Source organism: Mauremys mutica, chromosome 10 (genome assembly GCF_020497125.1).
Source record: "Mauremys mutica isolate MM-2020 ecotype Southern chromosome 10, ASM2049712v1, whole genome shotgun sequence".
Lineage (NCBI taxonomy): Eukaryota > Metazoa > Chordata > Testudines > Geoemydidae > Mauremys > Mauremys mutica.
This window is the reverse complement of record NC_059081.1, coordinates 28,100,816-28,116,930: the sequence shown is the minus strand read 5'-3', so window position 1 is coordinate 28,116,930 and position 16,115 is coordinate 28,100,816. Positions and strand designations below refer to the sequence as shown.

The 16,115-nt window shown below is 43.5% G+C and overlaps 1 protein-coding gene across 1 annotated transcript in view; it reads right to left on the bottom strand.

Moving 5' to 3' along the window:
• The window catches only part of GALNT13 (polypeptide N-acetylgalactosaminyltransferase 13), a 492,985-nt gene that overhangs the window by 453,987 nt on the left and 22,883 nt on the right, over positions 1-16,115 (bottom strand). The window contains exon 2 of the mRNA XM_045032703.1: positions 3,796-3,960. The gene's annotated coding sequence lies outside the window, so the exon portion shown is untranslated. The remainder of the gene's footprint in view (positions 1-3,795; positions 3,961-16,115) is intronic.

The following is a 16,115-nucleotide window of genomic DNA, read 5'->3' as shown; positions in this document are numbered from 1 at the left end:
AAGCACCACACAATGGGAATTGCTCAACTCTGTGACTCAGCAAGGCCTACCAGGACATGCCTGGGCCAGTATCTTTCCAGGGCATGGATTGAGAGTATAAAATAAGGGCCAGTGGCATCATGAGATCACCTCCCTCTTCCCCCACCTTCATTGAAGGCACAAGAATGCAGGGAAAAATAGACAAAGACTTTGAACTGAGGAGATTGGTCCCAGGCTGAGAAGGAAATTCAGCCAGTATATTAAGAACTGTAAACTATCTGCAACAACCAGTGGGGTGAGAAAAGCTGTTTGATTCAAATCTTGCTTAGTCTGAAATTTAGGATTTAGAATGTGTGTTTACTTTTTATTTTTTTAAGGTAACTATCTCTGACATTTATGCCTACCACTTATAATTACTTAAAATCTATCTTTCTGTAGTTAATAAACTTGTTTTAATGTTTTATTCTTACCAATGAGTTTGTCTAAAACTGCTTGGGGAATCTGCTCAGATTACAAAGGCTGGTGAATGTCCACTTCCTTGGATGAAGTGGTGAACTAATTAATAAGTTTGCACTGTTCCAGAGAAGGTCTGGAGCCGTGTTAGACTGTGTATTTCTAGAGTGCAAGGCTGAAGGCTTGAGAGATTTGCTGGTGTTTCCCTGCATATAGTTCATGAGTGGCTTGGAGAGCATTTATGCAGCTTAGTTGGGTGTGCCACTGCATACTGGTGGCTGGGTGATAACAACACTTAGAGAAATTTGCTGCTTGTCACTTGCAAAACATTGTGAGAGAGAGACCAGGCTGGAGAGTTAAGGGGTCACAGCAGTCCCACAATTCCAGGTTGTACCCCAGGGATTCCATCACACTGCAAACACGCAGAAAGACATGGTCCCTGCCCCCAAAGAGTTTACACACTAATTTTAAACAAGCTACAACAAGTGAATGACATGAAATTTAGGAAAGGGTGAAGATGACAAGAGTAACAATAAGAATATGCAGTTGCACAAGTCAGCTATTGCACAACTTCATGGTTCTCAGCTAATCTGAAATCTTTGGTTTGTTTGGTATTAAATAAATGAAATTTGATATAACCTAGCTATCATTAACTGGCTGGTTCCTTGTAGGCACCATAGAAAAGGTGGGTCTTGAAAAGGATTTTGAAGAATGAGTGGACCTTGGCCTGAATAAAAATGTTAGCACTATGTAAATATAGCAAAGTCTGATTTTGGAAATGTTATGGAGGAAAAAGCAATAGGATTTGGATACATGCCTGATTTCTCAGATAAAAGAGGGGAGTCATCAAATTCTATCAATCCATCCTCCATAACATTTCCAGATATCAATAATTTCCTTTTCATTTAGTAGATGGATTCAAAGAAGAAGTGAGAGCAACTGGCCAGAGAGATTAATTTAGCTGCCACCTTTTGACAGGATTGCACAAGAGCAATGTGAGTGTCAGGCATACCAAGGAAGATGAGAAGGAGTCTGTAGTCAATGTGGGAAATTCTGAGAACCTGAATGACAGGTCAGTGCTCTTGAATTTCCTGAGTGGCAGGAAGGAGAATGTGGCAGATAGTGATGTAAGACTGGATGAATAAGGCAAGTCATAAGCAGAAAGGGTAATTTGAAAGGTTTCAGTATAAATATGGTGATTGAAGTTGTGCATGCAGATGAGATCACTCTAAGTGTATAGTGCAAAAAGGGAAGGGGAAGGAGAACCCCTTCAAAGAAAACAGAAGAGGAGAACCAGCAATGACAACATCAAGTGAGTACGAGATTTAGAGAGACATTTTGATCGACACTGTCAAAAGGAGGGAGAAGATGAAGCAGAGATCGAAAGATCTGTCCAGGAAAATAATCTGAATCCTTCCTGAGAGCTGATTCAATTGAGTGGAGAGGACAAAAGCCCAGTTGGGGGGAATCCAAGATGGAGTTAGAGGAGAGGGATCTGAGACAGTAAAACTACAGCTGTATAATTACTTTATGCTTTAATAGAGATTTAACCAACCATTACTTCTCTGCATTTTTCATTTTCTATATCTCGTAATTGCTTTACCTCCTCCCTCCTTCCTCTTTGAAAAAAATGTTAAGGTTTTCTGGTCCCCTCATCTCTTCTTAATGAAGAGATTATTCAGTCCTATGGAAAACATTTCAGCCCACTACATTTACATTTCAGAAACATTCTTCCATCTCTAAGTAAGCTCATTATAAGACAAGCAAAGACTTCCTGTAGATTTACTAGGATAGCGCACTGTGCAAACTATCATCCGTGTAAATTCCAGTGACTATTAGTTGGAGCTACTGTCGGATTCCCTGCAGACAAATCTGAACATTTACAAGTACAATTTTTTTAAATGGTTTCAAAGACAGTGAACGTTTCCTTATTTTATTACTCTCATTTCCCTTTGCACAGTCAATAGCCTGTTATTGTATGGCAGAAAATATATGTAAGTCTTAAAGTTCTTGTCAGAACATTTGGTGGCAATAAGGCTTTTTTTTGGCGCTGTCATAAAAGCAACAAATACATTTTCAATTCTACAACATAAAAGTGAAACTTAGAAACTTAACTTTTAGAATCCCAGATTCTTTCTTGCTCTAATGACTTTAAATCCAAATGAAGTGGCACTAACAGCTGTCCAATTTACCCCTTCTTTACAGTTTGTGAGAGTCGGTTCATTGCTATGGAGACTCTCTCGCTTTTTTTTTTTTAAAGCCAACAAATTTTGCTTGCAGCTGAAGAATACAGTATATTCAATTCTTGAAGAAACAAATCAAGGAGAGTTTAAAGTATCCAGCACTCCCTGTACCCAGAAGTTTGGTCACTAGCTACACGGGACCTATTCCACAATTATAGAAAGTATTTTTAGTTCCCAGAAAAAAGGGGACATAAAAACACAATATGAAAAATACACAAAGCAATATACCATTCCTATGTCCCTTACTCTATCAATATCAGGTTAAATTTCTTCCTTTTGCTTCTATTTGGGATCCAGATCGTGGACATGTAATGGCCCATCAAACCTAACATGGTTCTCTGTGGCAGAGAGTTTCCCCTACTTCAGAGGGAGATAAGGGTGCACAGCAGCATGGTGAAGGTGACAGGCAGCTTGCAGAATCCCTGGATCGCAGATTAATTGCTGTACAGCCCACAAGCTACTGAAAGAGCAAATGACACAGTTTCTAACTCTACCTCCCTGATGGTGTGAGAGAGAATTGCATCCCAAGGAACCTAATGATTAAACTCTCATTTTATAATTTTCAGCTGCTTACCATGAATTCAAATTTTGTTTTGTTTTCCCTCCATTTACTTGCTATAATAATGTATATAGATGCCTGGAGGGTTTCATATGGAAGAAAACAAAAATTAGAGTTTTTTCAAATTTGGATAAAAAAATCATAGGCAGAGCTACAAAAGGAAAGGGCAAACATTATAGTTGGGTGGTAGTGTCGCCATAGTTGCAGTTGATAGTCATTGCTGTCTGTGACTGGATGTACTAGGCATTTGCTGCCCTCTGCTATAGGCCCAGCTGCCGAGACACACCCTGGGGTAAAAAGGCTGGGAGTGAGCAGAAGGATATCAGGTGAGAGCAGACAAAGTAGAATAACTGGCTGCTTCCTCTAGTGGTCAGTTGTGTGTGAACCTGAGGCAGAAGGATCTCCCGTCTTAACCCAAAAAAGCCTGGACTGGTCAGGGGTCTAAATCTAACTGCACCTTTTTGACTGAGTCAGGAAAAGTCTGTTTTTGTTTTAAGCTGTGGAATTTAAAGGCCAGATGGCAATGGGAGTTGGACATCAGTTGACTTAAAGGGAGCTTACCTCATTAGATGCTCCACTGATTCAGGTGAACCTGTGACTCTCTCACACCAGTGCCAGGCGGTCATGCCACTGGAAAGGTGATACCAGAAGGGCCACCATGGAACAGCTCAGTGCTTCCCCCAAGAATCTTGTCAGGACGTGAATTCTTCCTTAGTTGACACTCATCTGAGGAAGGAGTTTAAAGGGAAGAATGATGAAAGAACACTCAGAGTCATTAACAAAATGCCTAAAAGAAAGTTAGACATGAGTTTAACATACTAGGGCAGCACAAAAGACTAACATAGTTTTGGGTTGCATTCATGAAGATATCACGGAGTAGGGAAATATTAGATCCCTCTCCGTACTGCTCTGGTATAACCACACCTGGATTATTATTCTATTGAGGCCACAACAGTCCCAAAAAGATACTGAAGATTGAGAGTGTTCAGAAGAGAGCAGGAAAAATCATCAGAAGACTGGAACAACTTATAAAGAAAGATTCAAAGCATAAAAGTGTGAATATCTTACTAAAGGAATACAAACAGGAGGGGAGGAGAGCATACGAGTCTGTAGGATGTACTGAAGATGAAGATGGTACATGTATAACTTGGAGAAAAAGGATGGAAAATTTTGCTAAATTACCAGAAAAGCTTCCTAACAGCGACAAGTATAAGGTTGTGGAATAGTCTGCCAAGGGAAACTCCATTACTTGGGACTTTTAAAGTAGAGTGGACAATGTATTGGAAAAGATGCTGTAGGGAACAATTTGCAAGAAATTGGACTAGATCATCTAATAGGATGTTTCCATCACTAACTTCTAAGTTTCTCAAGGTTATGAGAAAGTGTTAGCAAATGGTATCTTCTGTATGATGCTAGAATACAATCATCTGTTGAAACCCTGACATATTCTGTAAAAATGAAGGTTTCATACAACTCAGGAAAGATGTATGCCCTTTGCACTGCCAGCTAAATATATCACCATACTCAACGATGCAGAAGTGAAAAGTTCCTCCATACATGCTACAGGTATTATATGAGAAAAATGCATGAGAGGTTAGCAGGTTAAAACAGCAACCTAGAATGATATTCAATTCAGTAATTTTATGAGGTGAAGGAAGAAAGAATTCTCTATAATACATTCATCCCGCTCCACAATCACTAGCCTCAGAATATGCCTGTTATATGACAGCTAGCGCTACATTTTCAAATCCCATTAAAAATGATGGGATTTGTGCACATAGTGGAACTGTCACTCAGAACTTTAAAAATACGTCCCCAGTGTCTCACTAATACACTGAATAGTTTCATTACAATTACTGCATCCTCAAAAACCCATGCATCTCCCTTTGCCAACCACCCCCTGGAAAAAGCAGCAGCATGTTTAGTAAACATTTTGGATTGAAACACAGAACTGTATATATTAAGAGATGGAAAAGATCACTTAGGTCATCTAGTCCATCTCCCGTTGTCCATTAACTAGTGCTTTGTTTAACCTAATTTTAAATAACAAAAAGACAGAGAATAGTTCCAAGTTAAGAAACCTCATTCTCCCAGCTTTTCCTGATCTGCAGCCTAAATGTTCTCTTTCTTAATTTCATCTCATTATAACAACGCTATTCCCTTCTTAATAATTTCTTTTTGCCCTGTACAATCTCACCAAGATGCATAGGAATCCCTACTCTATCACTCAAATTGACAAGAGTCCCTATCTAATTCCATCCTTCCATTTTTCAATGTGGGCATTTTTTCTTGGGCTTCTCATGTTGTCTTGTAAAAATGGGACACTGTATAGTGTCCAGTTTGTGATGGTGTAAACCAGTGGTCCCCAACCTTTTTGTGGCCAGTAGCGCATTCATGTTTTCAGAAGAGTGTGGCGGGCACCAACAATTACTCACATACAGGGCCAGCTCCAGGCACCAGTGGAGCAAGCATGTGCCTGGGGCAGCACATGCTACGGGTCCATTCTGCAGAGTCAGAGCGGGGTTTTTTTGGTTTTGGTTTTTTTTTGGGGGGGGGGGAGGGGTGGCGCCAGTTCTGGGCAGTGCAGAGAGAAGCTGGAGAGAAGCCGGGAGGACCGAGAACACCGGCTCCCGCAGTCTGCAGCCCAGGAGAAGCCAGAGAGAAGCCGCAGCCCCGTGCCTGCCAGGGGGCGAGAACACTGGCGTCCGCAGCCTGCAGCCCCGGAGTTCTCTGTCCCCAGCAGGCGTGGGGCTGTGGCTTCTCTCCCCTGCTGAGCACTAGGCGAGCACACATAAATGCCCCGGCAGGCACCATGGCGCCCGCGGGCACCATGTTGGGAACCACTGGTGTAAACAGTCCCCACATTGGGCCCAAAGGGGTTAAAAGACAATACTGGGCCCAAGTGTAGGAGCAGGATTTTATAATGTCCAATAAGAATTAATGTATGATTTGATTTCATCCTGTCAGCCACCCTTTTTGAATAGCAGAAAGGAATGACAGATCAGAACAATCCTTATGACTGATTATGGTCACCCTTTTGTTTTAGGATAAGTTATAATGTCTACTATGGTTTCCTATATGTATTACAAATTAGGCACTCTAGTTAAATATACATTTCTTTGTTTTAAGGTTTTAGTAAGTAAGAGACAGGATCTTGTATTGTATCTATGTTAAGGAGATTAGAAGAATGTTGAGGGCCTGAAGCCCCAATGTGAATTGTTTTAGTTATAAGATTTAGCAAGGCTTGATTTACAATGTATTCTGCTGAATATACAATACTGCTGTCTGTATACCTTTGAAGGTTTCTGTAAGAGATTGTTTGTGTGAATGAGGAATGCATGCATCAGGAAAAGATAAGGTGTGTAAGCCATCACAAATGTCCAGATGGTCAAGAAGAAGTGAGAAACTTGGAAAGACCAGAAGACAATCAGAAAACATCCATTGTGTCCGATGCTAAACATGTTAGCAGCACTGACGACCTCAGAGGTGAGGCAGGCACCCCCGAAGGTGAGACAACAAATAGGAGATAACGATGGGAAGCCCGACAATAACCATCAAATAATAACACCGCTTAAGGACTAATGATTACAGAATAACATTGTAAAATGCATGGACTCAAATGGGAATTTACAACTATAAAGCTGGCGTGTTTTGCTATGGAACTCTGGGTTGAGTCCTGCAAAGCCTCGGCGCATCGGATCGCGACTGACAAGAGCCCAGCTCCACACTTGTGCTCAATCTAAGTGGCCATTAGATTGACTCGAGCTACAACAGACTGGTAACTATAAACATCACTGGCAGGAGAGAGAGAGAGAGAGATTGAAAAGCATATGCTAACTGTTGTATTTTCAATAAATGCTGCGTATTTGCCTTCTTCTATAAAGATCTCGTGTGCTTGGTATGAGCATAACACAAATAGCCCCACCCCTCTGGTAGGTTTGCCAACTTTCTACTCACACAAAATCGAACACCATTTCCCTGCCTCCTGCTCTGCCCCTCCTCTGAGGCCCTGCCCCGTCCTACCCCTTCTCTGAGGCCCCACTCCCGCTCACTCCATCCCCTCTGTCGCTCGCTCTTCCCCACCCTCACTCACTTGCTCATTTTCACCTGGCTGGTTCATGGGGTCGGGGTGCTGGAGGGGGTGAGGGCTCTGGTTGGGGGTGCAGGCTCTGGGGTGAGGCCAGAAATTAGGAGTTCAGGGTGCAGGAGGGGGCTCCAGATTAAGGCAGTGGGTTGGGATACGGGAGCAAGTGAGGACTCTGGCTGGGGATGCGGGCTCTGAAGTGGGGCTGGGGATGAGAGATTTGGGGTGCAGGAGGGGGCTCTCGGCTGGGGGGTGGAGCCAAGGGATTTGGAGTATGGGAGGGGGCTCCAGGCTGAGGCAGGGGGTTGAGGTGTGGGAGGGGATATGGGCTCTGGGCTGGGGGTGTGGATTCCAGGGTGGGGCCAGAAATTAGGGGTTCAGGGTGCAGGAGGTGACTCTGGGTTGGGACAGGGGGTTGGGGGTGGGGGCTCAGGTGTGGGGCTAGGGATGAGGGATTTGGGGTGTAGGATGGGGCTCTGGGCTGGCACAGGGAGTTGGGGTGAGGGCTCCAGCTTGGGTTGTGGGGCTGGGGATGAAGGGTTTGGAGTGCAGGAGGGTGTGCCAGGCTAGAGCCAAGGGGTTTGGAGGGCAGGAAGAGAATCAGGGCTGGGGCAGGGGGTTGGGGTGCAGGCTCTGGGCGGCGCTTACCTCAGGTGGCTCCCAGAAGTAGCTGCATGTCCCCACTCTGGCTCCTATGTGGAGGTGTTCCTGACCAATGGGAGCTGCGGAGCGGTGCTTGGGGTGGGGCCAGTGCTTAGAGCTCCTTGGCTACCCCTACACCTAGGGGCTGCAGAGACATGCCGCTGCTTCCATGAGCCATGCGGAGCCATAGCAGGCAGGTAGGGTGACCAGATGAGAGGAAGAAAATATTGCGACACATAGGAGGGCAAGGTGGGAAAGGAGTACCGCAAAATATCGGGACAAATTGCGTCCCAATCAATCTTTGAGACACAGGACAAATGGCTAAATATCGGGACAGCCCCGATTTTATCAGGACGTCTGGTCACCCTACAGGCAGGGAGCCTGCCTTCGCCCCACTGTGCCACCGACCAGACATTTAACAGCCCGGTCAGCAGTGCTGACTAGATCCACCAGGGTCCCTTTTCAATCGGGCGTTCTGGTCAAAACCAGTTGCCTGGCAACCCTACCCTCTGGGCCTGCTGAGCATGCTCCAGCTGGAGGAGCATGTTAAAAGGCAGCTCATAAGCCCAGGCAAAGAGTGATGAGAGAGGCTGCAAGAAAGAGGAATCCTTCTCCAGGAAGCCAGACTGAAGGTTGAGCTGGAGAGGGGAGCACAGAGTGGGTAAGGCCCTCAAGCAGAGCCTCTCCTACTACTACCCCCTTGGAGAACCAGCAGGTCCTGCAGGGCCCTGGTACTTTGGATTCTTTTGTTGTTGTTGAAAGGCTAACTGTTTGGACAATATGGGCCATGCCCCAAAGTGAAGGGACTCACTGGTAGGAAGTAACCCAAGGAAGCAGACTTGGAAATACTGCAGGGAGGACTCAGCCCGTGTTGCCTCCCACTGGGCCCTGCGTTGCAACCTGGTAGAGAGAAGGCCCAGGTCCCCATATCGCATCTCTTTAAGGACTGAGGCCCAGAGGGGGTGGAAAGCTGAAGATTCCAGTCTCAAAGTCAGGACAGATATCACTACTGCGGCTGCCCTGACAGAGGGGCAAGGGACTGGAAGGCAGGTGTGCTAACCAGCAGGCCAGCCAGACCCACAAACCCCCTATCACAAAGTTGTATATGCCATTTACTTGGTATCACTGTTTTCTTCTCAAGTAACATCTCTTGCTCATTTTTATGTACAAAAGAACTTTCTGATTAAGAATAAAGTATATCCACACAAGAAAGTGAGAGAAAATGAATTTACCTTAGAAGAGATTTGAGATGAGCAGTAAATGGAACATAGTAGGGGCTATCTAATAATTCCTAATCATACACCTTTGTCTTCTATCCAAAACGTGATATATATTAAATAAAAGCAGCACTTTAAACCAGTGGCTTCTTGCCTTTTGCAAACTATTATTATTGTTTATCATATAGTAAAACCTCAGGGCCCCAACTGAGACCAGGGACCCATGATTCTGGACACTTTATAAATACATAGTGAGGAGACACTTCCTGCCTCGAAAAGCTTGCAGTCTAAACAGACAAGACAGCACAGAAAGGTAAAGTGAATTTTCCAAGGTCACACAGCAGTAGAGCTGGGAATAGAGACCAGGTTTCTTCAATTTCAGCCTAGTGCTTGATCCATTCGACTATGCTATGTTTGTAACAATACCAGTGTGGTTTCCTAGCCACCCAGCCTTTGTGAGAATAGGTTTTGGGTCCACCCAGGCTTTCTACGGGTTAGAATGTGCAATTAAACATAAAGTGACACTAGCAACCAGAGATGCTCACCATTAAAGGCCAATAAGATCAGGTCTTAAGAGCTTGATCTTGTTTCCATTTAAGTTCATGCAGAACTTTATCTTGCCTTTTAATGAGAGTTGGGCTGTTTCCTTAAGAAAGCCCAGAATATAGACACACATAGTGGTTAGAAATCATTGCTAAGTGTGGTATTCTCATCTTGCTTGGAAACCAAGATCAGGGAGAGTTTGGATCACTTTAGTACACAGTTAAATGACCATTTCTATTTTTCTTTCTTTCTGCCCCTCTTTTTTTTTTTTTTTTTTTAAAGTTCTATAGCATGTTGGGATTTTAAGATTCCTTTAGTACTGTGGCTCAGTAGCACACATCCAGCACTTCTAATTTGGTTCCAATTTTGTTTTTGACAAAGATTCATTCCTGTGATTGATTAAAAGGACCATTCCATTTTTCCAGCAAGAGACCCACAGGCACTGCACTTGAGAATATAAACTGCCATTGATTCAGTCCTGCTGCTTTGGGATGAAAGTTCTAAAAGAATTTGTCCTGCTCTTAACAAATGTAAGCAGAGTCAATAGTCTTGTGTTTATCAAGGGCACTTGGGTGTGAGAAGCAATCAGGTAAAGCTGAACAGATCAGTATTCTCCATAAAAACATGCTTCTTCATTTATCTTTTAAATTTTTATATGGAGATGCCAAATGCATTCTGACAATCCACCAATGCCCAGAGTGAATGGTTACCTTGAAATCATTCAATGCTGTTCTCATTTATTTATACAATACACATCCTAAGTCAAAAGGGCTACTCTGAGTATTGCAACACCTAACTTTTAGGTCCGTAGGCCCAGATCCCCAAAGGAATTTAGGTGCTTAACCTCTCATTGATTTCAATAAGCATAAGGCAGCCAAATGCCATTGTGGATCTGGACCCCAACCACCCAATGGAATCCACAAACCATGGGTTAGGTGACTAGGCTCCCTATACAATCTTTGGGGAGAATCAGACACCTTAGAATGGGCTCCATAAGCTAGTCAACAGCAGCACCGATGAGTGGGGTCTAGCCTAAGTCCTGCCCCTCTCACAGAGTTAGGAACCTGAGTCTGGGCTGAAGGGAGATGCCCATCTCTGTTTGCGATCCACAGCCATGAACCATCTCCTGGAGTCAGGTACCTAAGCCACTTCTTGCAAGAACAGTAGCAGCACACAGTTAACTCCACACAGCGGGTGAGGGTGGTGGCAGCAGCCTCCTTTATACCTTTAGGGTATTGGTTAGGGAACTCATGTGGGAGACCCTAGTTCAGTTTCCACCTCGGGTGCCTGAGGAGAAAGAAGAATTGGAACAAGGGTTTCCCAGCCTTCAGGTGGGTGCCCTAAGCACTGGGATATGGGATATTCTGAAGTGTGGGTTCTCTCAGTTTTCCTTCCCTGTTGAAGACATTTCATTTTGTATAAATAATTAAACATGCCTTGGGCCAGAATCAGAGTAACAATTAGGGCACTCACCTGAGAGGCAATTTGAAATCCCAGTTCAAATCCTTCTCCTCAAGTACAGGAAGGATTTGAAACAGGATCTCTCACATCCCAAATGAGTGCCCTAACCACTGAGTTAAAGGGTAAAAGGGACACTGCTCTGTCATTCTCTGGCCATTTTGTGTGGAGTTGGTCATGCTCAGAGCATGCCTACCAGATCAGACAAGGTAAGCATTGTCCCATCTATTGTCCCTTGATTTGAGGACCACACTGGGGTTTAGGTACAGGATAGGTGTCCGGGCACCTGGCTGAGGTAGAAGGATGCATGCCCAGAAACTTAGGCACCCTAGGAGACTTTTACAGTGAAAATTAACACCTACAACTTTTGGGAGCAGCTGAGTAGGGTTTTGTGGATTGCAGTAGAGCCTAAATCTGGGACATAGGCGCTTAAATATATGGCATATCTTTTTGAAGGTATAGCTTGTGCTGCTGCCCAGTGTCCAAAGGCTTTATGCTTTGCACCGGCATAATGGTTTTTTTCCTACAGGGGTTAGGCACTATAGTTGCTCCATGACTGCTTGCATTTCCCTGACTCACCAGAGCCATGACTTGGCCCTATCACTGCAAAGTAGGGCTAATATACAAACCTATTTCCGTTCTTTCTAGCGATATCTTTTTGGTATGGAATGTTTGTGTTTCAGATCAATTTTTTTGTTCTTTTCAAAATGTGAAAGAAAAATAAGTCATTATGGAGAAAGAAAGAATGAGTCTGCACAGCCAACCTGGGAAACAGAGAAAGCGGCACAAGAAGGGAACTAATCAGACTTTAATATAAAGTTGTGCTTCAATCACCTCCTTTTTCATATTTTGTTCACATCTAATGCATTTTAAAGAAACAATTGATAAGATTGAGACTTTTAACCACCACAAAAATGACTTGAGACTATGAAACAGACCCATTGCACTGCTGTAACCACTCCGCTGGAGTACAGCACAAAGTACATCTAAGAATATACTAGAGGCCGAGGTAAATTAAGAGTCACCATTTATTCAGCCATCCTCATTTATGTAAAGGAAACTCTCCTATTTGGCATGGAAGCCCCAAGTGAGAATTGTGGAGAAATACCAAAGCCAAGTAGACGGGGGAACACAGGTCAGCAAAGTAGAAAATATCTTACTTCTATGTTACTGATGAAAGAGAAATGACAGGCTTAGTGGTGGTAGATAATTAAACTTTTATACCAGGCACTCTTACCAAAGAATAACTATAATACCTTTTCCAAATTCTTCCCATCATGCAGGGGAAATACATTGATCAACATTGAATTCTTATAAATAAGATACAATTGTCAATGGGACAACAGTGAACAGACCGCCACAGAAGGCTAAATTAAGGGTCTTGGGTTAAAAGGAGTGAAGGAACCAGTAGCGTAGCATTGTAGCAGTCTCTTGCTTGATGCTGCAGTCATTTCATGCACAGAATTCCCATGAAAGCCAGCAGGAATTATTCTTACCAAAAGGCTGCAGGATCAAGTTAGTGGCTGAAATTGGTTGGCTTAACTGCAGTCGCAGATATACAAGTTACTGTAGACAAGGCAAGACCTCCATACTTCATATCTAAATAGTTATTTCATGCCTTTTCATCACCATTTATGTATAAATGCTATTGCCCAGAGGATATTCTTCCAGGTTCCTAGCCAGGGGCCAGACACATTATGACTGGGACGGGGACATGGAGGCATAGAAATGCACCTAATAAAAACAGTTACTGGTTTCGCTGGGAGCTCCAAAGAAGTCCTGCCAGGTGAGAATGCTGAGAGATGCACTGATTCCATGTATCTACTGACCACCTGATAGCCATTTTGGGGCTGCACTGGCTACTTAAAACTTTCTGGAAGATGAACTTGGGAGAACTATGCCACAGATGTGCCACCTGTCACGGAGTTCCCGGGCGATGCTCTGGAACTGCTCCCCACCAAGCCAGTCAGGACTTTGGGGAGCCTCCTCTCCCTTGGAGCAGACTGTCTTCAGGGCAAGAAGCTTACAAGGTCTTCACCTCCTGGGTCTCTCCTTGGAGCATTCAGCATTCAGCATCCATGCGCTTCCCACAGCGAGTCCGCCCAGGCGGGGTCCTGGGGAAGCCAGAGAGTCCTGCACCCCCACTTTGCAGTCAGACATGACTCTTAGGGTACGTTTACACTTACCGGGACGGTCGACTGCTCGGAGTTCGAACTATCGCGTCTGATCTAGACGCGATAGTTCGAACCCCGGAAGCGCTAGTTCGAACTCCGGTACTCCACCGCGGCAGGAGGAGTTGCCGGAGTCGACCCTGGAGCCGCGGAGTTCGCTTCCGCGGCGTCTGGACGGTAAGTAAGTCGAACTAGGGTAGTTCGAATTCAGCTACGTTATTCACGTAGCTGAATTCGCGTACCCTAGTTCGACCCCCGAGCTTAGTGTAGACCAGGGCTCAGCCAGCCAGTAAAACAGAGGTTTATTTAGATGACAGGAACACAGCCCAAAACAAGTCTTGCCGATACAGACAACAGGACCCCCTTTAGTTAGGTCCATCTGGGGCTCCCAGGGAGGCCACAACCCCGTTGGGAAGCCCAAGCCCCGTCAGGGCACCCCTCTCCATTTCCCAGCCAGTTCCAAAACTGAAACTGCCTTTAGCCTCTCACTCAGCCTCCCCCCGGCTCCTCCTCAGCCTTTGTCCAGTTTCCCAGGCAGAGGTGTTACCTGGCCTTCAACCCCACCTCCTGGGTTCTCAGGTTACATGCTCAGGTATGCTCCCTTCCCCAATGCAGGCCGTCTCAACTCCCCTGCAACCTTTCCAGGTCAATACTCCCCACTCAGCATTCACATAACACATCAAGAACATTCCCACTTCATCACCCCACCATTTAGGGCTCTGAGCACTGGTTTACAGATCTATCAAGTCTTCTACTGTTACAGTAGCCTACGACTTTGGTACCCTTTCTACTGTTCTACTGAGAAGTGATTTGTGTGTATTAAGAAATTGCCCAGAACTACATTTCCATGTCTTGTCTCACAACAAATGATCCATATCTATTTTCCCAGGGCTCCCTCAAAACATAATTCTACATCCTCCCCCCCTCCCCTTTTTTTTTTTATTTATTTTTTTTAAGTCCACTATTTTCAGATTTCTTATTTCATCCCCTTCATGTTTGAAATTTGATGAGAGACTGTAGGGGATTCATCCTGTGATTGTCCAAGCTGACTGCTCCCAGGAAACAAAGTAAACACATTTGTAGAAAAAACAAATTGAAATGCATTTTTAAATCATAACCGTCCAGTGTACTGTTTCACAATATCATTATCAGTTCTTTTAGGCATAGAAGTGCAGAACTGTAGAAAATGATTTGCCATTTCTGCATTTCCTTTTGACATTTTTAGGGTTAAATAAAACCCTAGTGATTGCACTATGAAGAAATACCTGCATATTTTTGCACTCTCTTCACTGGTAGAATAACACTATGTGTATTTTTTATATATATAAAATATATATCAGGGCAGTCCCATAAAAGGCTTTATTTTTAGTCTCTTCCATTAGGTTTATACTACTTATAATAAACAGATTTCCATAGGGGTTATTACAGCAAAGGTATTAACATTCCTCTACCTATATTATATCAGATCCATGCTTATAAATCAATGAAATGTAAAGAAGATAAAATGACTGGAGATCCTTAGAGATATCATCTCTTAGTTTCTTTGCTATTTGAAAGGCAAAAACAAGCCAGGCACAGCTATGCAGCAGTTTAAAACTCTAAACAAAAAAACAAAAAACATATGCTGATCCATAGTATGACAGATTCAGGACACTGAATGGGCTTCCAGGTGAGAAAAAATTGAAAAGATCTCTTTGATGCAGTTATGGATTAGTCTGAGAGTCTGAAAGAAAGCTACAAAAGAATAATTCATCAGCATCAGTTAATGCTAAGGTTTTTTGAACATCATTCATTTTAAATAGCCTACACCATGCAAAGTTTTGAACCTCTAGAGAGCTGCCCTGATGTAGACTGAGTTCATAATACAAATGAAGAAAGGGAAATCTTTTTGTTCTTGTTTCATTCTGAAATCTTCATCAATTGAAGGGAGTGAAAAAAATGAAACCAAACCCCATTATAAGTATTGTAGTTTACTAGGATTCGCTGGGGTGCATTTTTATGTCTGCTTGTCAAACAGTTACTTCTCCCCTCTTTGACCTAGGATCCCCAGCAGAAGAATCATGGGGGTATTTTTCTCTTTTCAAACTGCAGGTTGCAAAGTTTACTTAAAGTGTTCCTTGCCATTTCTGTCACGCCCATATATTTCAGTGCTTGAGGGTATGAAAGGAAACAGAGACTTACTCATCCATTTCAAAGAGTGAATAGAAAATATGCTTATTAAAAACCAGGGTCAGTTCTAAGGTGAAGGAGGATCATCTTCTTTCAAGGCGAAGATAAGTGAAAATGCAAATAAGGGGAAATCAATCAAATGAAGTAAGAGTGGTGATGGCGACACGTCTTTCTGCAAGAAGCACTGCTATGAAAACTAAATATGCAAATATCCTTCTGACAATCAGTTTGGATCCAGTCCTGTAAAATGCCAAGTACAGTACCTACTGAGAGTTGCTGAGTACTCTCAGCTCCCATTGGCACTTTGCAAGATTGAACCTTTTGTGATATGAGAGTTGTGGGAAAAGAAGAAAGAAATAATGGCATAATATCTGCATAACGCAATCACCAGTAAACCCTTTCCCTGATGTCAGATAGTATGGAAACAAAAACACCTTAAATCATCTTACGGCTATTTCATGGAAAGAGCAAAAGGAATGTGCCAGATGATAACAGAGCAAGATTGTAATTTATTACTATTTAAACAGGGATACTGCACTATGAAAATGATTCAAGCGCTGTTTATAATTCCAACGAGAGTTTTGCCACTTCCTCTCC